We start from the raw sequence: 24742 nt of genomic DNA on the forward strand, positions 1-24742 counted from the left end.
AAAATTTTAAAAAATGACATATTTTGAACGAAACAGATCTGAGGACCAAAATGTGGGGAGCACTGGAGGACCTGGAAAGAACGTCCATGTTCATGGCATCCTCCGGATTCCGAGCCTGACACAACCGTCGTACGAAGAAGAAGAAGAAGAACGAAAATTTCTAAAACAAAAATGTAAGGTACCAAGCTGAAATGCAATTCCATAATCCGGCCTAGATCTAAGATTGTGTGATATCAATTTTGATCAAATTGATGAAAAACTTTAACTGTGAAAGTGCTGCCTCAACATTTTGGCAAACGGGAAAATATGACGTTATCAAACTGTCCTATCAATAAACGGAGAAACCTTCCATGAGAAAATCAATTCACAAATATCCATATCAAATTGCATAAAGATCCAATTAGTAGTTTTGGAGATATGATCAGCAGTGTGAGAACAAATAGTCTAAACAATCTCACGCCCATAACGCTGCGACACGAAACTCGTTTGGTCGTGTTCTGCCGATACTATAATGCTTTTCTTTCGTAAAACACACGATGATAGTAGCCCTTCCCAATGTCTATGCTAAAAATGACTGGTCTGTGTTGTCAATGATCGTGCAACAGTGTGAGAACAAAAAGTCTAAAATATCTCACGCCCATGACGCTGTGATACGAAACTCATTTGGTCGTGTTCTGCCGATACTATAATGTTTTTCTTTCTTAAAACACACTATAATAGTAGCCCTTCCCAATTTCAATGCTAAAAAATGACTGGTCTGTGTTGTCAATGATTTTCTGCAAGAATGCGATCTCTCTCTTTGTCGCAAAGACCGTGTGACTCGAAAGTTCTGAGCTGAAGACAAATCTGCTGAGTGCACTAACGTTTCAGAAGATAGTTTGTTAAAACAGTTTATCACTCAGACACACACAGGAACACTATAACTTTATAATTCAGGCCTCATTTGCTTTCCTTTGTCATGTATGAAAGTACTGGCCTTGGTTGAAGAAAGTGACCTGTCGCCGTGCAACAAATTAGTCGCCATTTTCCGCCGTGTTTTGTGAATAAAACGTGTCAACTACCCACACAAACAAACCGATGCTGTTGGTTCTTTTTATTTCCTCATTGTTTATCTATGCTAACCAGTTTAGTATGCCTTGTTTTCTTCTCAATTCAATGGATGGCTATAAAATAAGCATTTAAATGTGAAGGTGTTAACATTATCCATGATCTGAGCCGTTCACAAATACAAGCCATATAAACAAGTCGCGTAAGGCGAAATTACTACATTTAGTCAAGCTGTGGAACTCACAGAATGAAACTGAACGCACTGCATTTTTTCACAATGACCGTAGTCCGCCGCTAGTGCAAAAGGCAGTGAAAGTGACGAGCCTGTTCAGCGCAGTAGCGGTTGCGCTGTGCTGCATAGCACGCTTTACTGTACCTCTCTTCGTTTTAACTTTCTGAGCGTGTTGTTAATCCAAACATATCATATATATATGTTTTTGGAATCAGGAACCGACAAGGAATAAGATGAAATTGTTTTTAAAACGATTTTGGAAATTTAATTTTAATCATAATTTTTATGTTTTTAATTTTCAGAGCTTGTTTTTAATCCGAATATAACATATTTATATGTTTTTGGAATCAGAACATGATGAAGAATAAAATAAAAGTAATTTTGGATCGTTTTATAAAAAAATAATTTTAATTACAATTTTCAGATTGTTAATGACCAAAGTCATTAATTAATTTTTAAGCCTCCATGCTGAAATGCAATACCGAAGTCCGGCCTTTGTCGAAGATTGCTTGGCCAAAATGTCAATCAATTTGATTGAAAAATGAAGGTGTGACAGTGCCGCCTCAACTTTTACAAAAAGCCGGATATGACGTCATCAAAGACATTTATCGAAAAAATGAAAAAAAAAGTCTGGGGATTTCATACCCAGGAACTCTCATGTAAAATTTCATAAAGATCGGTCCAGTAGTTTAGTCTGAATCGCTCAACACACACGCACGCACAGACGAGGGTTGTGGTGTGTGTGTGTGTGTGTGTGTGTGTGTGTGTGTGTGTGTGTGTGTGTGTGTGTGTGTGTGTGTGTGTGTGTGTGTATATGTGTGTCTGTGTGTGTGTGCGTGTGTGTGTGCATGCAGGTAGGCAGGAAGGCACATTCACACACACACACACACACACACACACACAGACACACACACACACACACACACACACACACACACACACACACACACACACACACACACACACACACACACACACACACACACACACACACACATTCTCATAAAACGAAGAAGCAGACACTGGTGAACTGGCAGTCTCCCAACAGAGTGCACACCCGGATATGATTATAAATGGTCGGCCAACCGCTGGTTCATGTCAACATTATCCTGTCTTTCTATGCACACTATTCGCGCAATGCTGTCAATTATGACGGCGTGAATAATGCAATAGATCCACGTGTGCCTATGCGTGTTGTACAAGCTTAGTAAACACCATTTCAAAATAAACAGGGAAAGAGAAAAACATATGTAACACATTCAAAACCTAACTTGTTTTGAACAAGTACATAAAGCTAGGTTAGTAGTTAAAGGGAAGAAACTGTTGTTTTTTGGGTAATGTGAACATTGATTGTTACCTCCCTTTAATTAGTCTTTTTAACTTGGCTAACTCAGTTTATATTTTTGGATTTAGATAATATTGTTCAAGCTGTTTTAAAAGTGTTTTTGATTAGGTATTAATTATAAACTTTAATAAGTCGTAAAGATATTTTATTTCATTTAAAGATATTTTATTGTTAGAAAATCTTCCAGTTCGGAATTTAGAGTTTTAGCGTCACTTCCGCCCTCCGCTGAAAAGCCGCCAAGTTGGTGTGACATTTTTGGGGAGCACTTTTTTGTTCTAAATCAGGTGAATATTGATTTTTACATTGTCATCTGCTTGAAATATGATTAGTTACTAGTTTAGCATGATGAATAGTATAAATTGGAGTGGTTATTTTTGTAAATTTGTTCCGAAACTGAAATATTTGTAATTTGACAATGTGGTGGGGTTTTTGACAGAAGCACCGGTCACAGAAATGGTGCAGAATATTTGTATTTTTGGTTGTAGTTAGTGTATGAAGTGCATAGACGGAAAGATAAGTGTGTTATTGATGTTTTGAAGTTAAAACTTGAATAGGGTTTAGGTTTTGTAAAGAAATTTGGTTTTGAATTATAATTTGAAGTAAAAGAAAGTTTTGCGCATGCGCGGGATTAACCGAAAGTGCATTGCATAATTGGAAAGTTGGCTGTTGTTGTTTTATGGAACAAAAGTGTTTGTGACTAGTGTTTTATTTGAGATGTTTGAGGTGAGATTTTATTCCAAGTGATTTAGACATTGTGAATTGAAGAAGTTTGGTCATAATGGTCAGTTTATCACTGCAGATAAATGTGATTATGTATGGACACTTCTTGTAGCTAGTTTTGAGTTTGTAACAATGGTGGAGTGGAACACATGTGATGTGTGGTATTGTTACAAAGAAGAACAAAGATGGTTAGTCACTGTCTTGTAGGATAACATATAGTCTTTCTGTTTCTGTCAATGAAGATGGAATTGATCACAGTAGGCATAATGTTACTCCTGTGTTAGGAAGAAGATTTTGCTGTTTATAGTTGGTAAATAGTAAATGATGTCTAAATATCAGCTGTTTCTAGTTGATAATGTGGAATGATAGAAAGATAGTGGTGTGTTTGAACACAGTAACTATGTGGTAATTATTAGTCATAATTACTAGCCTCTGGTAACATCTGGTAAATATGATTTGTGTTTTGTTGTGTGCTAATAAGGAAACGTGTTTAATTTCAGAGCCAACCAGTCTGGGTTTTACATTACATGTCTGACTGAATAGTTTGTGTTCTGAGATTTTGGTGAAGCACCTTACGAACACTGGGTTTTTAGGTTTTGGTTGTTTAGGTTTGGGTTCTTACTGGTTTTTAACACTGTTCTCTAGTCATTGTGTTTTATTTTTGGAAGTTGTGTTTTGTTGAGAAAGAAAAGAACTCGAGAGAATAAAAGAAGTTTGAAACATATTTCTGTATTTGTGTTATTCATTTGACACATAAGATCCCCTACCCCCTTTCTTAACATAATTGGTTTTTCTAAATATAACTTGAAAAGTCAAGAGTGTTACAAATATCTGCGTGAATAACGAGTGCACAATATCATAATAATAATAATAATATGGGAGATTTATAGAGCGCTTTACGTTCTCTAAGCGCTTTACAATGAAATAAATATGAAAAAAAACCACCAAACATACATATACATACAAAGCAAAGCAAAAAAGCATGTGCAGCAGCATTCAGCACACAAGTGAACAACGAAACACTACATCAATACAAGCTGCAAGCATACTAACACAGGCAACACATTCAAACATTCAAACACCTGATCAAAAATGCACCATATATATTGAAATAAAATTAATCAAAATACTGTGTGAAGAAGTGTGCTTTAAGGTTTGATTTGAAGGAACAAAATGTTTGGCAGTGTCGGATAGAGTAAGGGAGAGAGTTCCACGCAACGGCAGCAGAGTGGAAGAAGGCTCTCTGGCCGTGCTGTTTGCGACTAAAAGAAGATAGACGGAATATTCTAGTGTCTACAGAGGAGCGGAGGGATCGTGAGGGTGTATAGAGTGTGAACAGGTCAGACAGGTAGGATGGGGCTGAGCCAGATATTATTTTGTAGCAGATACAGCAGCACTTATATTGGATTCTCAGGTCTACAGGGAGCCAATGAAGTTTCTTTAGCAAGAGGGAACAGGACTGGGACCGAGGGGCTTTGCAGACAAGCCGGGCTGCAGAATTTTGAACGCGCTGCAAAGGATGGATGACAGACTGAGGACAGCCAATGAGAACAGAATTTCCGTAGTCTAATCGAGAAAGAATGTAAGAGGAAACAAGGGTCTTGGTGGCATCTTCGGTAAGGTATGGGCAGATAGAACCTATTCTCAAGCTCGATGTAAGCGGACTGACAGACTTTCATAACATGGTGTTTCATGGAGAGATCGCTATCAAGAAAGATGCCAAGATCACGGACGGAGTGCTGCTGCCCAAAGTGATAGAAGGAGGGAGAGAGAGAGAGGAGGAGAAGGAGGATTTGGTGAAACGAATGGCTTCTGTTTTGTCACAGTTAAGTTTAAGCTTGTTAGTGGACATCCAGAGTTCAACGTCAGCAATGCAAGACTGAAGGGAGGTGGTCATCTGGGCGTATTCTGAGGGAGTCGCTGAGTTCTGAAGCTGAGTGTCGTCAGCAAACATTTCGTGGGAAACGGAATGTCTGTCGACGAGGTCAGTCAGAGGGGAGGTGTACATGATGAACAGCACGGGCCCGAGCACAGAGCCAGTGGAAAGGGACTCGTTCAGTATTCTAGTGATGGTGGGTAGAAGGATGTCTATGTGATCACAAAGGAGGGGGGTGGGGAGGGGGTCGAGGTCACAGGACGTTTTGGCAGACTTCACAATGAGTTTATGAACAAAATCTTCAGAGACTGGGGTGAAAACAGAAAACGAATTTCCAACAAAAATGGGAGAACGGTCTGAATTGCTATGCTGTCGTGATTACCCTGGACAAACTTACACCCATGGCTTGTATTCATAAACTTTGCAGCTCATCAAACAAATCCGCGCTGTGTGTGTGTGTGTGTGTGTGTGTGTGTGTGTGTGTGTGTGTGTGTGTGTGTGAGTGTGTGTGTATGTGTTCGTATGTGTGTATGTGTTCGTGTGTGTGTGTGTGTGTGTGTGTGTGTGTGTGTGTGTGTGTAGTGGTTACAACACGAGTGGTTTTTTTACCCTAGCCTGTCAGAATAAAGAACTGCCTTGCTCTTTTGAATGATGCATGATTTGGCACTGTACACGGGATTTTAGACCTGCCCCCGAAGTGATTTTTCAAGAATCCTGTCGAAAAGGTCACCCTATTCTGCCGATGTGAATGCGTGATATATTGTGTAAAAAAATTCCATCTCACACGGCATTAATAGGTAACATGCGCCTTGAGTCGCCTTGTGTGGTGAGATACGTGCGCGATATAAATCCTCGTAAATAAATAAAATAAATAAAAATAAGTGCAGATGGCTGATACCACCTAAACACGCATACACTTGTGTATCTCGTCAAAAGCCGTGAGGGCGTAAAACTCGAATCATATAACCCATATCTTGTCCTTAAGAGGCGAAATATTAGCCTGTAGGACATAAAACATTCTCTGCTGCCTTTGTTGACTTACCGGAAACGGCTGACAAAGCCTCCAGAATCCTAGTCACGGGTCCTGGAGCTGAACACCTACAGCAGTTGGTGGTGATGGCATAAACACAGGCCGTGTTCAGACCAATCAGAGAGAGAGCAATCAAGGTCCTAATGATGTGATACGAGCCAGCTGGAACAGTCAGTTTTTGAAAAAGGTGTGTAAAAGATGAAATCACTCATCATGTTGGCATATTTGCAATAAACGAATTCCGGGAGAAAAAAAACTCTGTTATGATTGTGTGTATTGGTTGTGGAAGAGTTGATTGTTGTCTTGTTTTTCTGTGCTTTTCCATGGAAATGCTGAGGTATTAAGCTCATATGAAACCGAGTTATGCTTTACCGTATAACCATATTCGTTGGGCTTAGCCTGTTGTCATACAACATAATCCCACGGAAAAAAACGCGATGGGCATACTGACCTAAATCACAGAAACAGGCAAAGGAGCACAGTCCCTGGCCCTTTCTCCTGTCAATGTTTCGTACAGCTCTTGTTGAGCCTGACCCCCGTGTCTTAGACGTTAGAATTTTAATAGACAGATTGCAAAAACAATATATGTGACCCTCCACCACGAAATGAGTCGCATGTCACCTCGCGCGGTTCTGCGCTAGGCTTAATACAAGTCCGGGGAGTGTCTGGTAACAGTGTGAGGGTCACCTTAGTCACAGGCTTATAACTCAAACAGTTTTCGCTCTTTTCTAAAAACGGTTTTCACCACTGGATAGAGCATAAAAACTCTTCAGGAAAATGTAAAAATATGAAAATCATGCAAAGGTGACATGCGACTCATACCGTCGTGGAGGGTCACATATCATGGCTAAATGGCCTTTCTCTTGCAAACCTCTGCTGCTGTTAACCCGTGAATTGTAAAAGTGTAAAACATTATCACGTAAATGCGCCCGATAGTTGTTGGATTTGTTTTCATTTTCTTTCATTACTTTATTGTCCCATCGCTGGGAAATTCGGGTCGCTTCCTCCCAGAGGAAAGGTATCAGCAAAAGAATCGCGCTACCCCAAAGTCAAGGGATCTATTAGATTTTTTTTTTTCATTACTTTATCGCTGGGAAATTCGGGTCGCTTCCTCCCACTGGAAAGCTAGCAGCAAAAGAGTCACGTTACCCCAAAGTCAAGGGATCTATTGGTTTTTTTACAATATTTGTTTTCATTACTTTATTTTTCCATCGCTGGGAAATTAGGGTCGCTTCCTCCCGGCAGTGGAAAGCTAGCAGCAAAATAGTCGCATTACCCCAAAGTCAAGGGATCTATTAGAATGTTTTTCTCTTTCTTTGTTATGCTTAAAATCGTAATATTTTACCTATCCGGCCCAAATCACCCCCCGCCACCCAGCATAGAGGCTCTAAACAACAAATATTAAAAATAATAATAATTGTCAGTAAGTACTGGTGTCACATGACTGATGTGAACCAGTTGATTGGCTAATGGCGATGCGCTAAAACTGTTAGTGCACTCTTGGAGTGCGCTAACTTTTCCACATAGCGTATTCTTCCGCCCTTTGCCTAAGCGAGACTGTACTCTCATCCTCAGAATTAATTAATGACATGTAGCTTATATTCTCCACAATACCAAAATACCATAAATGTCCTGCTTCTCAATTAAAGCAGAAGTGGTTTTTTTCTGACAGATTGCATGTGCCTGTGCCACAGTTGCCACTGATCTAAAGATAGAACCCGCTGTGTCTAATGTTTCAGTTTCGACTTGCGAAGATTCTTCTCATAATTATGCCGTAGCTTATTATCCACATTACCAAATGATGAGTTAGTATACAATTGCCAGCAGCTAACAGAAAACACAAGTGTTATTCCGATAACGTACAGCTAGATCAGCATTTGGAATATATACGTGGCAAACTACACTGAAATACGACTGCATCAGTTCAGTAAATAAATGGTTTTCGAATTATTATTTCAAGGCAAGAACAATCGGAAACGAAAACGAGTAGGGTTTAGAAAGTCCGTACCATATATAAGACTTATTACCAGCCTGCCTCATGCGTGCAGACTCAGTGCAACGTGACGAGCAATTTTTGTTTTTGGATTGAAGGCTGCAGTGGTTCGATTGCCCTAGCCTAGCAGACGACATATATGCATAAACCCCGCTGAGCAAACTAACATGTTGGGAAAATGTGAACGAAAAAACGATGGGGATATAATACGTGTAGGGTTCAGAGCATTCTTACCGTTCATATTTAGTACCAGGCTCCCCGATGAGTGAAGATACCACACGAGAAACATGCCACATTTATTTTGAAAATGTGCAAACCGTCGACCTTGGGGATTAGCCAATTCAAGGGGATTCACTCTGCACAGTCAATCCGTCGAAGCTCGACCAGAGGTTTCGAATCGCAAATAACTAAGAACACAGTCCTTTCTCCGGGTTCAAATGAGGTCTCTCTGAAAGATCATCACTGTTTAGCTTAACGCTACACTGGAATTTACCAACAGAAATTAAAACAAGAGTTTGCGTGTGAAGAAAGCACGACACACTTGAGACAGCCCACACAAAAGTAGATCTTCCACGACATGACCACACAGTTATGCCTATTCAAATGCGCGTAGCAAAATGTGCGTGTTGTATCTTCTTTTTTTCTCTGGCGGTACCGACAATATCGTTATTGAAACAATCCCAGTGCACTAAGGGATTTATAGAGCAAATCTCAAAAATAATCATTGAACTCAGCGCTCTGCGCTTCGTTCAATAATGAATTTTCTCGATTTGCTCTATATATCCCTTAGTGCACTGGGATGTCTCAATAACTTAAATAATAATAATAATGATAATAATTGTCAGTAAGTACTGGTGTCACATGATTGATGTGAACCAGTTGATTGGCTAATGGCGATGCGCTAAAAACTGTTAGCGCACTCTTGGAGTGCCCTACCTTTTCCACAGAGCGTATTCTTCCGCCCTTTGCCTAAGCGAGACTGTACTCTCATCCTCAGAATTAATTAATGACATGTAGCTTATATTCTCTACAATACCAAAATACCATAATTGTCCTGCTTCTCAATTAAAGCAGAAGTGGGTTTTTTCTGACAGATTGCATGTGCCTGTGCCACAGTTGCCACTGATCTAAAAATAGAACCCGCTGTGTCTAATTTTTCAGTTTCGACTTGCGAAGATTCTACTCATAATTATGCCGTAGCTTATTATCCACATTACCAAATGATGAGTTAGTATACAATTCCCAGCAGCTAACAGAAAACACAAGTGTTATTCCGATAACGTACCAGCTAGATCAGCATTTGGAATATATACGTAGCAGACTACACTGAAATACGACTGCATCAGTTCAGTAAATGAATGGTTTCCGAATTATTATTTCAAGGCAAGAACAATCGGAAACGAAAACGTGTAGGGTTTAGAACGTCCGTACCATATATAAGACTTATTACCAGCCTGCCTCATGCGTGCAGACTCAGTGCAACGTGACGAGCAATTTTTGTTTTTGGATTGAAGGCTGCAGTGGTTCGATTGCCCTAGCCTAGCAGACGACATAAACCCCGCTCAGCAAACTAACATGTTCACGCCGGTACCTCCGCTGCACCCAAAAAAAGCCGGGGCCGAGCCACGAGAGGCGAGTTTCTGCACTAAATCTTCTCTGTTTTCTCCAAAATGACATATCATCACGTAACTGGCGTTTGTACTTCGACCTAAGGTGTTATAGCATCCCATCATCGGTTTTATTCTTTCTCTCGATTCAATTCTGAACTCTGAGCTTCGATTGTTTATGCTTTTTAACTGAATTATGTGTAAATATTGACTTTCCACAATTATTACGGAAAATCAAGCCTATCAAACAAGCTGCAGAGAATTGGAATGTAATTATTGGTTATTTATTGACATCTGGCTCGAGTGGTGTCTAACTAACTTCATATATATATATATGCCATCAGTACCACCTGACCACTGATGAGACACAATAGTGTCGAAACACGTGTCTGGTCTAGGTACAAATACAATGGTCCTCCTCAGGACTAGATTACCTTGCGATACGTCCCCCACAAAGGGACTTTGCTCTGTAAATCTCGGTCCCCCTTGAGGAGGATCTGATGCTCCCAATAGGCTGTCTGTGAAGGGATACTTATTTCTCTCTCTATCTCTGCTAAGAGATTTTAACAAATCTCGGAAGAAAGTCTCTGCTGACTTTCAATTGTTTCTTTCACAATTTCTGATGTTTTATATATATATATATATATATACCGAGAGAGAGAGAGAGAGAGAGAGAGAGAGAGAGAGAGAGAGAGAGAGAGAGAGAGAGAGAGAGAGAGAGAGGGAGAGCCAGCCAGCTAGTCAGACAGACAGACAGAGACAGACAGACAGACAGGGAGACAGAGAGTGACAGACAGACAGACAGCAAAACAGCCAGATAGACAGACAGACAAGACAAACTTCTGGAGGTCCAAACCACAGAGTACATACCACAAATCTCCTGTTTACAAATAATCCAAAGACCACGGTTAAAGCTGTAATCCGACCATGCTGCATAATTTTGCCAGTAGGGAGTAGCGAAACCGACGTGAAAAGCAAAGGTGGACAAAAATAAGAGCGTCACTCCCGCTTGGTAGCCTGAAGAGCGACGGGAGAACACAGACATGTTAAGATTTAACTGACGGTTTCAACGTGGGGAAAAAAACCGCAATGGTGAAGAGAAGAATCTCTTTCCAATCCCTGTGCAGTGAGACAAGTTTTGAAGGTACAGTACACTTCTCAATCTTCAACCCTTTGCAGACACAACGTAAAATTACACTCGCCCAAAACGAACTGTGCAATACACAAGTATGCGACAGTTGTCCACTTGCTGGCTTCGGAATTACCTTCCTCGTTCAGCCCCATTGAAATTGCAAATACGGGTGGCACACACTGGCCTCATATACACCGTGACCTACTGAGACACTCCCACCCCGCATATTCAGGTTGAAGCCAATACCAACCCCGTCGCTCGGCAGGCGTTTGTTGAACAGCTTTTGTTTGTTTGTTTGCTTAACACCCAGTCGACCACGAAGGGCCATATCAGGGCGGTGCTGCTTTGACATATAACGTGCGCCACACACAAGACAGAAGTCGCAGCACAGGCTTCATGTCTCACCCAGTCACATTATTCTGACACCGGACCAACCAGTCCTAGCACTAACCCCATAATGCCAGACGCCAGGCGGAGCAGCCACTAGATTGCCAATTTTAAAGTCTTAAGTATGACCCGGCCGGGGTTCGAACCAACGACCTCCCGATTACGGGGCGGACGCCTTACCACTTGGCCAACCGTGCCGGTTTGTTGAACAGCGACGTCGGAATGCGCACGGCGAGTGTCTCTTCTAAATCTTCTTTCGTGTCAATCCTAGACCCAATAACCCCTTTATTATTTGTTGTGTATCTTTGCGAGTGTATGCCTGAAGTCGTGAATACTGTCGTTTCAAATACTTTGCAACACATGTAACCCAAACAAAACATGTTTCCGTACCCCTTCTTTGATTAAAACACAGCTTCGGCCCTTGATGATTTTAATCGACCAAATTTCGTGTGCAAAAGTTTAAACTGGCTTCACTGGCATAGTTAATACACTTTCAAGCTGTGCATGTTAATTGTTTTTACTGTTGAGTTAAGGTACAATATTAAACACAATTTCTAAGAAGTTTAATGAGGGAAATTTTGCCCAAAGGCCGCTTTTGATTGGATTACTCTCAACCCCCTAGCTGTAAATGTTTTCAGGTATAAATCATACCTTGGTATTATGTCAATTCTTTTTGCATTTTAAATAGATATGATAAAAATATGTCAATCTAGATCAGGCTCAGACTCAGAAAGACTTGTTTTTAGGCAACACGACTGATTCTGTCGAAGTAATTCGATGCTAACCCTGCAGACTTTTGTTTTGCCACAATCAAAACACATTCATTTTTGTTGTTAGCTGTTTGTTTACATTTGGATGTGTTATGTGCAATTAAACGGGTACGGACACACGTTTTACACATGATACTACTACTAATAATAATAAATGAGCATTTATATAGCGCAACATCATAACTTTACAATTATGCTCTTTGCGCTTGACACATTTAAAATTAAAACACAGTTATACAGTTATAATCTCGACGTTTTGCTCATCCCCTCACATTCCCGTATCAAAAGGACACGCGGTACCACCCCACTATCCGTGGTCAAAGTGCATTTGTCACTATACGGCTCTCTCCCAAATCATGGGCAGACACTCCAAAACACAACTCCGCATCCAAAGGAGGAAACAAACCAGACTTTCTAATGAAAAAGAAAAGAAGGTCAACAACAACTTGACTCGAGCCAAACAATTCGTGATCAACTTGTCAAATGTGCAACTCTCGAATGGACAATATCTGGGCTTAGCAAAAGACCTCAAATTCATACCAACGCCAAAAACCAACAAACCAACCATGAGAAAACAAATCTCTGCAGATTTCTGCAAACTTGCACGAAACATTCGATGCAAATTTCACTTCCGTGAAAACACCTCCAACACGGAAATACCTCCGTTCTACACAAAATCCAATTGGAACCCCCCACTAGGCAACGAAGCCATCGACGAGTACATCTTCAATACAAGAATGGAACTATACAATCTGTCTTTAAAGAAACTACAATCCAACCTCTCTGAAGATGAAAGGAAAGCCCTCAAGGAGCTATCTGACAATCAAGACATAGTCATACGTAAAGCTGACAAAAACAACACAATCGTGATCTTGAACAAAACTACCTACGACGAGGAAGCACAATTCCATCTTTCAGGGGTACACTACAAAACCATCCCCCCACCTGATCAACTGTCACTGATCAACCAAATGATGACAAGGCCACAAAAAAAAAATAGGTCTGTTTACGGAAACCCGACCGACCCTATTTTTTTCGCGCGACCCTAGACTTTTTTTTTGGCATTTGGGAAAAAAAAAAAAATCTTTTGGTTTTTTTTGGCAAAATAACGTAAAAATATGGTTTTTTGGAAGAAAAAAAAATAAAAAAAATCCCGACCTACCGACCCTACTTTTTTGGCCTATGTTACCGTAAACAGACCTTTTTTGGGGGGCCCAATCATTACACATCTAAAGGAAACCCAACAAATTGACAAACCAACATAACATTTCCTGTGCCAAACCAAAACTGCACACAAAATGGCAAACTGTACTTTCTCCCTAAAGTACACAAATTCTCCAAAGAAGAAATCTGCAACCTACAAACAAACGGAGTCCAGGGTACTAGAATTCCAGGCAGACCTATCATTTCCCAATGTGACACCCCCTCCCAATACGTGGGAAAATTCATCGATTTCTTCCTACTACCTACAGTAAAAAGACAACCTACCTTCATCAGAGAGACATATTGGATTTTATCCAGTAAATTGAACAACTCATTCTTCCCCCCAATGTGCTCATTTGTACATTTGACATCACTAGCGCAGCATGTACACCAACATGACAGCGGGCGAACTCAGCTGTGGACGAAGCTTTGCCCACCACCCTGTGTATCCCATCACTACCACCTATCCACAAATCACACATCGTGTCACTTCTTGAGCTCATCTTGAAAAACAACAACTTTGTGTTCGACAACCAACACTACAACCAGTGCATTGGGGCCGCCATGGGAATGACATCATCCCCAGAAATATGCGATATACGCATGTTTCAACTCATGAATGAAATCCTCGACAAATATGCCTGCAAAGACACGATTCTCTGGCACGGACGCTACAGAGACGACGGCAACTTGTTTTTTAATGCTGACCAAAAGCAAATACATCAGCTGTTTTAGATTACCAACGCCCACCATCCATTACTCAAATTCACATACAACATCTCTGACTCCGAGGCGACGTTTTTTGACACCACCATCTACAAGGGTAACAGATTTTTGTCCAACAAAATATTGGACTTGAAAACACACAGGAAATCTACTGAAACATTTCAGTATCTCCATCAGGAATTTGCCCACCCCCCAGTGTCTTTAAAGGACTTGTGAAAGGTGAAATGATCAGATACATTCGCACCAACAACAACATAACCACACAGAACAAGGAAACTGATTTATTCCTTTCAAAACTCCTTGAGAGAGAATATATACGGACGAACTGGATTTAATCAAACGGAAAGTCTTGAACATACCAAGAAACACACTTCTAAAACAAAAGAGAGACCATCTCACCAAAAGCAAAGCTCCACCACTCCTCATGGTCTCAACCTACAACCCTAGACTGAGACACCTAAAAAAGAAACTCTTGAAACACTGGAAGCTGATTCTACAAGACACAGAATGTTCTGGCTTGTTCCCTAAACCTTCCCTTGTTGCCTATGCAAGACACAGAAACTTGAAAGATCATCTTGTTAAAACCTCTTAACAAGTCAAGTGACAAACAACCCCAGCCTTGCTTACACAAGGGAATGAAAACAATACAACGCCAATAACTTCCGCTTTTTCAAAAAGACATACCCCCTTGACATAACAACAGTCACGGAAATCACGGAGAGAATAAATAAAGCTACGAAAAAACATAAGTGTTACACCAACAAACGGTGAAGGTAAAAACAACCCAACAGTTTTTCACTGATCAATAGTGCTGATAACACGAATGAATCGACACGCAACACGGTCACTCAGCCGCAACGGAGAGGGAGGGACGCAGTTTCGCGCCCAACAATCACCCACACGGCACTCCGCCCACCACGCCAATAGGGCCCCACTACACGTATCAAAGACGCTACGCCCAGCCACCGGAGCGTTGATTGACACACACTTATCCCGCATCTACACAAACCAGCCAACCCACGGGCGGAACTTGGCCCCACCAATAAGATCGCAGAACAACTCTGACAAGATTGCCTACTAAAACAGACAGAATCAACTACTTGACCACATCACGAGTTTCTCCTGATTCCGAGACGATCAGCCTCCACTATCACAGCTACTGTGATCATAACCCTCAGAATTTGTGAGGTACACATACAACGAAAACCTCAATCACTGAGAGGTACTTCAACTCAATCTGCCTCACATTAAGAGAGCAACAGCCCAACAGCGATCTTCTCATCACCGACAGGCAAAACAGCCTTGACTACCGATCTCTACAATACGTTTACATTCAGTGGGAACGCGCAGCCTCTACTATCAAAGCTACTCACTGTACTGTGATCATAACCCTCAGAATTTGTGAGGTACACATACAACGAAATCCTCAATCACTGAGAGATACTTCAACTTAATCTGCCTCACATTAGGAGAGCAACAAACAGCCTTGATTACCGATCTCTACAATACGTTTACCCTCATTGGAAACGCGCAGCCTCTACTATCAAAGCTACTGTGATCATAACACTCAGATCTTGTGAGGTACACCACAAATCATACATAAATGATTATTTGTTTGTGGAGAAACAAAATAATGCGATGGGTTGAACAAACAACTACACCACTCCCCATACCTACCTGTACCATTATTACACATACAAATACGGAATAAACCCGTTAAAGGAACAGTGACATTTATAATCACTGAGCCTCATAATTATAAGCCTCAATCACTGAGAGGACATTTGGATAATCAACCACAAGTACATGCAAGTACACCCCAATAAGGGAAATGAATAATAGTCATCTATAAATGATTATTCTCAATCGAGAAACAAGATGATGAGGAATGGGTTTGAATAGTTGTCCCCTGACGAGGCTACCTTTCAGTTTCCCCCAAAAACCTCTATAAAATCACATTTTCAAAGAAGTTGTCCTAACAGCTTGAAACTGTAAATCTTGCCGAAAAGTACCATCTTTGGGAGAGGTACTTAGGGATCACTGGGCTGCCTACTGCATTTGCAGACCCTTGATTTTTACCCCCTACAAGTGTCTCAACGACTCTGCTCCCGAGTACCCTCAATCCTCCCTGGACCTGTACACCCAGCCCTCCGACCGTCCCCTTCGTTCTGCTGCTGACCCCCTCCGCCTTCACATCCCTCGCTCGAAACTCGCATCTGCTGGTCAGCGTGCATTTCTCTCCGCGGGCCCCTCCGTCTGGAACTGCCTGCCGCTTGAGCTTCGCCAGAGCCCTTCTCTTGATGCGTTCAAGAGTAGGTTGAAAACTCAGTTCTTCCGGTAGCTGGCTGTGACTTTCATGTTCGACGTGATGTGTTGTGCCCCAAAAGACATTCGTGTGCTGTGCTCTGTGAGAGGTGGTTTTTTCTTAGTGCTTAATATTATTTTGTTTGGACCTACCTATTGATGTGTACATTGTTGTTAAACAGTTGTTTGTTGTATGTTTATCAGGGTTTGCTAGTGTGTGATAGGGTTCGTGTCCGTCTGTAGATGTTCGTTTCTTTGTTAGTCCTGTGTTGACAACTCTTCGACAAGCGCTTAGAACTGTACCCACGGAATACTTTCTTTCTTTCTTTATTTGGTGTTTAACGTCGTTTTCAACCGTTCAAGGTTATATCGCGACGGAGGGAGGGGGGGGGAGATGGGATAGAGCCACTGGTCAATTGTTTCTTGTTCACAAAAGCACTAATCAAAAATTTGCTCCAGGGGCTTGCAACGATATTACCTTACTGGGAGAATGCAAGTTTACAGTACAAAGGACTTAACATTTCTTACATACTGCTTGACTATAATCTTTAAAAACACTGACTATATTCTATACAAGAAACACTTCACAGGGGTAAAAGGAGAAACAGAATCCGTTAGTCGCCTCTTACGACATGCTAGGGAGCATCGGGTAAATTCTTTTTCGTCCCAACCAATATGGGACTCCCCGCAACCCGCAGGGGGGGGGGGGGGGGGGGGGGCACGGAATACGCGCTATATAAGCTTCCTATTGATTGATGTAGGCGTGGACACCTTTTTCGTCGCCATGCAAGGCTTCCAGTACAATATAATTTTGTGAATACTCTGGGGAACTGTCATCGACTTTGGAAGGACGCTTTATTTTAACACTTTACCCCACCTATGTTGACCAAGATTTTTTAAGCCCAGACCAGCTGTGCTGCAGCAGGTCAGTCAGAATTGTAGCAACTGTGTATCAACAGGCTAGAACATTTATCCGACCAACATTCTCCTGTGTAAAATGAAAGTAACGGAAACTAATAAATGTAATTACTGCTGTGATGTAACTGATTTCATTGAACACTTCTTTTTTGAATGCCCGGTTGTATACAAATTCTGGAAGTTTATTGAAGAATTTATTTTTCGTACTTTAGAAATTAAGATTATTTTGAATGTTAGTGATGTTTTATTTGGTATGCATTTTGTAATGGTGAGAAAGGCAACTATGTATAAATTGAACCACATTATCTTAATCGGAAAGATGTGCGTTAGTATATAATTATTAAAAAAAAACAAATTCGTTTTTACCGTTGGAAAGTATTTTAGTTACAGATAAGAAGCATTTTTGTGTGAGTGTTCAAAGAACAAAACGTTAAAAAATTTAGCTTGTTGTACTCGATAAGTTGTATTTAATTCATTGTATGAGATATTGTTATTTGTAGTTATCTATTTGAATAAAATTATTTGAAACAAAAAAAAAAAAAAAAAAAAAAAACAGGCTAGAATGCTGGCGTTAGATCAACGTTACAGGAAGCGACTGAAGCTAACAGTCTGAGCAGAATGCGGATATGTGCCGAATGAGAACAGATGCAATGTACATAGTGACTGTGTGTACGGATATATCCATACCTGGTCAGATAGAGCCAAATGAGTGGGTACGAATATATCCGTACCTGGGAGACAAGGAGTTAAGACCACATCTGAACTGAGGATTTAGTCTCTCCATAATCAAACACCCCCCGCGGGTTAGGGGGAGTCCCATATTGGTTGGGACGAGAAAGAATTTACCCGATACTCCCCAGCATGTCGTAAGAGGCGACTAACGGATTCTGTTTTTCCTTTTACCCTTGTTAAGTGTTTCTTGTATAGAATATAGTCAATTTTTGTAAAGATTTTAGTCAAGCAGTATGTAAGAAATGTTAAGTCCTTTGTACTGGAAACTTGCATTCTCCCAGTAAGGTAATATATTGTACTACGTTGCAAGCCCCTGGAGCAAATTTTTGATTAGTGCTTTTGTGAACAAGAAACAATTGACAAGTGGCTTTATCCCATCTCCCCCCTTTCCCCGTCGCGATATAACCTTCGTGGTTGAAAACGACGTTAAACACCAAATAAACAAACATAATCAAACGCTGAAGAAGATTTCAGAATGAACTTTGTTAGATAAATTATGGTTATGATCGCCACATTTTAGGTCCCCCCCTCCCCCCCTTTTCAGACTTCCCCGCTTTTAAGACCTTACGTTTTTGGATTTTCTGTTCACAACCCGTTGTACATTTACCTACATATTAAGCAGATTTCCTCCTTTTTAAGACCTGCTTTCTTTTTATATTTAGTCAAGTTTTGACTAAATATTTTAACATCGAGGGGGAATCGAAACGAGGGTCGCGGTGTATGTGCGTCTGTCTGTGTGTGTGTGTGTGTGTGTGTGTGTGTGTGTGTGTGTGTGTGTGTGTAGAGCGATTCAGACTAAACTACTGGACCGATCTTTATGAAATTTGACATGAGAGTTCCTGGGTATGAAATCCCCGAACGTTTTTTTCATTGTTTTGATAAATGTCTTTGATGACGTCATATCCGGCTTTTCGTGAAAGTTGAGGCGGCACTGTCACGCCCTCATTTTTCAACCAAATTGGTTGAAATTTTGGTCAGGTAATCTTCGACAAAGCCCGGACTTCGGTATTGCATTTCAGCTTGGTGGCTTAAAAATTAATTAATGACTTTGGTCATTAAAAATCTGAAAATTGTAAAAAAAAATAAAAATTTATAAAACGATCCAAATTTACGTTTATCTTATTCTCCATCATTTGCTGATTCCAAAAACATATAAATATGTTATATTTGGATTAAAAACAAGCTCTGAAAATTAAATATATGAAAATTATTATCAAAATTAAATTGTCGAAATCAATTTAAAAACACTTTCATCTTATTCCTTGTCGTTTCCTGATTCCAAAAACATATAGATATGATATGTTTGGATTAAAAACACGCTCAGAAAGTTAAACAAAGAGAGGTACAGAAAAGCGTGCTATCCTTCTTAGCGCAACTACTACCCCGCTCTTCTTGTCAATTTCACTGCCTTTGCCATGAGCGGTGGACTGACGATGCTACGAGTATACGGTCTTGCTGAAAAATGGCATTGCGTTCAGTTTCATTCTGTGAGTTCGACAGCTACTTGACTAAATATTGTATTTTCGCCTTACGCGACTTGTTTTATTCTTGGAGGTCTGAAAAGGGGGTTTGGAGGGGGGCCCACTGTATTTTGTTTGTTCGAAATTCAGAATTCAAATAATTCTTCATCAACGAGTGATTACTGCCTCACCATAGCAGTTAGGTTAATCTTACTAACTCTTACTTTTATTAATGTGCCGTGATGCACAGACGTTGAGCAGTTTTCAGATGTTTATGAATCTAGGGCTTTCAAACTTTACTGACATGTTGGACTCGATGACATCCAAACATGAAGTTCAGTTACCCCTTTTCAACTTTGAAGGTCACATTGTGGGCGAATTTTTAGCAAAAAGTTGGAACATGGTATTCATGACTGTTCTCACTCACAAGGGAAGTAATTTAGTTATTTAGTAATTTACTGATTTTCATTTTGTTTAGCCTTCCTTCACCCATTTAAATCATTCATAAATGTTCATGCCCAAGGGAAGTAATTCACATACATATCTATGGCCAATGTTTTCACGGGGCATCTGCCCCCCCCCCTCCCCCCCTCATCACACACACTCACATGGGCTAAAACTGACATGGCTTTTATGGGTATGACCCTCTCACTCACAAGGGAAGTAATTTACTGATACATGTAGTGTGTTTTCATTTCGTGTGTCCTTCACCGATTTAAATAATTTATTTTAGCTTATCCAATTATAGTGTGGATGAACACTGTCTCCACTCAAAATAGTCCTTTGCTATTGTACATTGTGAATCAGCATTTTTGTTTTTGTTCTGTTTGAATAAAGTGCAATACTTTTACAACCAAAGTGTTAATGTTAAAGATGTTTACATAATGTGTGAAGGATGATGCATTTGAAAACTAATATTGTTAAATGTAAATTGACCTGTGACAAAAACCGGCACGGTTGGCCTAGTGGTAAGGCGTCCGCCCCGTGATCGGGAGGTCGTGGGTTCGAACCCCGGCCGGGTCATACCTAAGACTTTAAAATTGGCAATCTAGTGGCTGCTCCGCCTGGCGTCTGGCATTATGGGGTTAGTGCTAGGACTGGTTGGTCCGGTGTCAGAATAATGTGACTGGGTGAGACATGAACCCTGTGCTGCGACGTCTGTCTTGTGTGTGGCGCACGTTATATGTCAAAGCAGCACCGCCCTGATATGGCCCTTCGTGGTCGGCTGGGCGTTAAGCAAAACATACATACAAGACCTGTGACAAGTCAGCAAAGTGCAATATCCAAGCATGAAACCCGCACACAATTCCCAAACAACATGCTCTCTTTTCCACAAAATTCCATCCAGGTGAAAACAATTATGTGAACGTCATAACATGGTGTTTTTTTTACATTAATAATCAAGCCAAACACCAACTAACATGGTGTTAATAGGCATTTGAGCAAGCTTTAACACCAACATAACATGGAGTTAATAGGCATTTGAGCAATCTTTAACACCAACATAACATGGGGTTTTGCATGTTAAACCAGCAATAACATGATGTTAATCACGTTACAAGCAAGCTGTAACACCACCAAAACAAGCAGTTATGCAAGTTAAGTCTACGATAACATGATGTTACTTGGCGTTAAACCAAAGCTTTAATGCCATCAAAACTTGGCATTTTTGCATGTTACAGACATGCTATAACATGGTTTAACATGATGTTTTGACTATCGCAAAACGCGCTGAAATTCCAGGCAATTTCGCAGCGATAACTTCAACAAAATCCAATCAAAATCTGGCGTTGTCGTGAACACCAGAATCTAATAAACCCATTGAAACTTGAAGTTTTGTTGGGATTTTGAGTAGTTTTGTAAGATACAAAACGCCACTTTTCGCCCAGTGTCTATCAGAACTCTGAGAGTTTAGGAAGTCATGAGATAAGATGAAATTTACAGTGTCAAAAGCGACTTTGCTCCTGAACTTCTTTCTCTCGTTGAATATTTTGCTCCTTACCAAGCTGACTTTTTGTTTCTTTTTAAGTGGAATACCACAAAAAACATTGTGCACTGTGAAGAAAGCTTGAATTTCTTTGATGCCAGGCAATGATCCTGTCACACCTCTCCCAGTCTTCTGTATGTCACTTTTGAAATGTGCCTCAACCTTTTTTGTGTCCACAGCTTCCCATTGGTAGTATGATCTTTTTCGAGACCCACTTTCCCCTGCAGCAACAGAAGAATCACCATTAATACTTGTACTGGCAGTGGCAGTTGTAGAATGCTCATCTAGCGAACGACGAAGAAGAAGAAGAAGAATGCTCATCTGAAGTACTTGAACTGGCAGTGGCCGTCGTAGAATACTCATCTGAAGTACTTGAAGAACTGGCAGTGGCAGTCGTAGAATACTCATCTGAAGTACTTGAAGAACTGGCAGTGGCAGTCGTAGAATACTCATCTGAAGTACTTGAAGAACTGGCAGTGGCAGTCGTAGAATACTCATCTGAAGTACTTGAAGAACTGGCAGTGGCAGTCGTAGAATACTCATCTGAAGTACTTGAAGAACTGGCAGTGGCAGTCGTAGAATGCGCATCTGAAGTTCTTGAAGAACTGGCAGTGCAAGAAGTGGCAGTCACTAACACTGATTTGCCACAAGTTTTGCCGTGCATGTCCAGTCGACGCTCGGTGTCTGAACTTATCCGCTATCAACAGATGAGGCTTTTTCAGTTTGTCGCCCATTTCTTTTGTGACAGAGCTAATGCAATTCCAGCCTGTAACATGATTCATTGACTGTCCAGTGTTTGGAAACAGGAACACATTGTCTTTGTGAATTCCAACAGTGCTTCTTTCCTCCATCAGTTTCCGCAGGGGTTCCAGAGTATCATTGGGAATCAACACTGGAACGAAGCGACGACTTCCCTTCCCTGCCTGATAGGCAAGTTTGTGATTTGTCATGAGGGACTTTTCAAGAGGATCCGACACGTTTTGAACCAGATCTTCATCAATCCATTTTCCATCTTCTGCGTCTTTCCATTCTGTTGTTGTCAGTCTAGCGGGTTCTCCACCACGACGCGCATTATACATTGTGAGTCTCGTAACTATCAGATTTCTTAGAATGATGAACTGGTGTACATCCCATAGTTTGTAATTATCATTCATCATTGACTTCATAGAGTTCCCAACATGGTATTTCAAAGTTGCGATGTCTGTTTCCACAGGTTGATCTTCCGGCTGTCTCAAACTGTTTCTCCTTTGTTCACAGTGCAGCTGTGCAGAGTAAACAAGTCGCGTAAGGCGAAAATACAACATTTAGTCAAGCTGTCGAACTCACAGAATGAAACTGAACGCAATGCAATTTTTCAGTAAGACCGTATACGCGTAGCATCGTCAGTCCACCGCTCGTGGCAAAGGCAGTGAAATTGACAAGACGAGCGGGGTAGTAGTTGCGCTGAGATCGAAGGATAGCACGCTTTTCTGTACATCTCTTCGTTTTAAATTTCTGAGCGTGTTTTTAATCCAAACATATCATATCTATATGTTTTTGGAATCAGGAACCGACAAGGAATAAGATGAAAGTAATTTTAAATTGATTTCGAAAATTTAATTTTGATCATAATTTTTATATTTTTAATTTTCAGAGCTTGTTTTTAATCTAAATATAACATATTTATATGTTTTTGGAATCAAAAAATGATGAAGAATAAGATGAACGTAAATTTGGATCGTCTTATAAATTTTTTTTTTTTTTACAATTTTCAGATTTTTAATGACCAAAGTCATTAATTAATTTTTAAACAACCAAGCTGAAATGCAATACCGAAGTCCGGCCTTTGTCGAAGATTGCTTGGCCAAAATTTCAATCAATTTGATTGAAAAATGAGGGTGTGACAGTGCCGCCTCAACTTTTACAAAAAGCCGGATATGACGTCATCAAAGGTATTTATCGAAAAAAAGAAAAAATATCCGGGGATATCATTCCCAGGAACTCTCATGTAAAATTTCATAAAGATCGGTCCAGTAGTTTGGTCTGAATCGCTCTACACACACACACGCACAGACAGACACACACACACACATACACCACCACCCTCGTCTCGATTCCCCCTCAATGTTAAAACATTTAGTCAAAACTTGACTAAATGTAAAATTGAAGTCCCAGTTCAAATTCAGGACATCAGAAAATTTCTGCAGTTCATCGCCCTGTTGTGTTCAGCATAGTAGCCACGCATCACCTTAACAGCTTTCTTAATCACAAAGCCAATGGTGACTTTCTGGCCTGACTTTTCTGTACCGTTTTCATCATGTGAAAGCTCTTGGATTGCCTGTGTCAAGTAATCAAAATTCTTTCTCTGAAACAGATCTTCACCTGTGAGATTATTGACTGAAGCGACATCGTTAATTTTCTTAACTAGGCTGGAAAATGTACGCATGTCTGACATGACCCCACGTTTATCCTTTTGTACAGCTTTTGCTCATAATTTCTGACCAAGAAGCAAAACCACTTTATCCCTGCGGCATATTTCTCCGATATCATCATGTCTGAAGCGGTCTAAAACCTCTGTATGAAACCGAGTAGAAACATGATCTTTAAGAAGAACAAGTCGCGTAAGGCGAAATTACAACATTTAGTCAAGCTGTCGAACTAACAGAATGAAACTGAACTCACTGCATTTTTACAGTAAGAGCGTATACTCGTAGCATCGTCAGTCCACCGCTCGATGCAAAGGCTGTGAAATTGACAAGAAGAGCGGGGTAGTAGTTGCGCTGAGAAGGATAGCACGCTTTTCTTTATCTCTATTCTTTTTAACTTTCTGAGCGTGTTTTTAATCCAAACATATCACATCTATATGTTTTTGGAATCAGGAACCCACAAGGAATAAGATGAAATTGTTTTTAAATAGATTTCGGAAATTTTATTTTAATAATAATTTTTATATTTTTAATTTTCAGAGCTTATTTTTAATCCGAATATAACATATTTATATGTTTTTGGAATCAGAAAATGATGAAGAATAAGATGAACGTAAATTTGGATCGTTTTAAAAACAATTTTTTTTTTTTACAATTTTCAGATTTTTAATGACCAAAGTCATTAATTAATTTTTAAGCCACCAAGCTGAAATGGAATACCGAAGTCCGGCCTTTGTCGAAGATTGCTTGGCCAAAATTTCAATCAATTTGATTGAAAAATGAGGGTGTGACAGTACAGGGAGAGAGATAGAGAGAGAGAGGGGGGGGAGAGAGCAGGATAGAGAGAGAGAGAGAGAGAGAGAGGGGA

The 24742-nt window shown here is 40.4% G+C and overlaps 1 long non-coding RNA gene across 1 annotated transcript in view; it reads right to left on the bottom strand.

Annotated features, from left to right (window-relative positions):
- Positions 1 to 11214, bottom strand: part of LOC138948594 (uncharacterized) — a 15205-nt gene extending 3991 nt beyond the window's left edge. The window contains exons 1-2 of the long non-coding RNA XR_011450032.1: positions 10721 to 11214; positions 6263 to 6412 (exon numbers count right to left, since the gene is read on the bottom strand). This is a non-coding gene — a long non-coding RNA (uncharacterized lncRNA). The remainder of the gene's footprint in view (positions 1 to 6262; positions 6413 to 10720) is intronic.
- Positions 11215 to 24742: the final 13528 nt, after the last annotated feature.

The sequence above is a fragment of the Littorina saxatilis genome, linkage group LG15 (genome assembly GCF_037325665.1).
Source record: "Littorina saxatilis isolate snail1 linkage group LG15, US_GU_Lsax_2.0, whole genome shotgun sequence".
NCBI lineage: Eukaryota > Metazoa > Mollusca > Gastropoda > Littorinimorpha > Littorinidae > Littorina > Littorina saxatilis.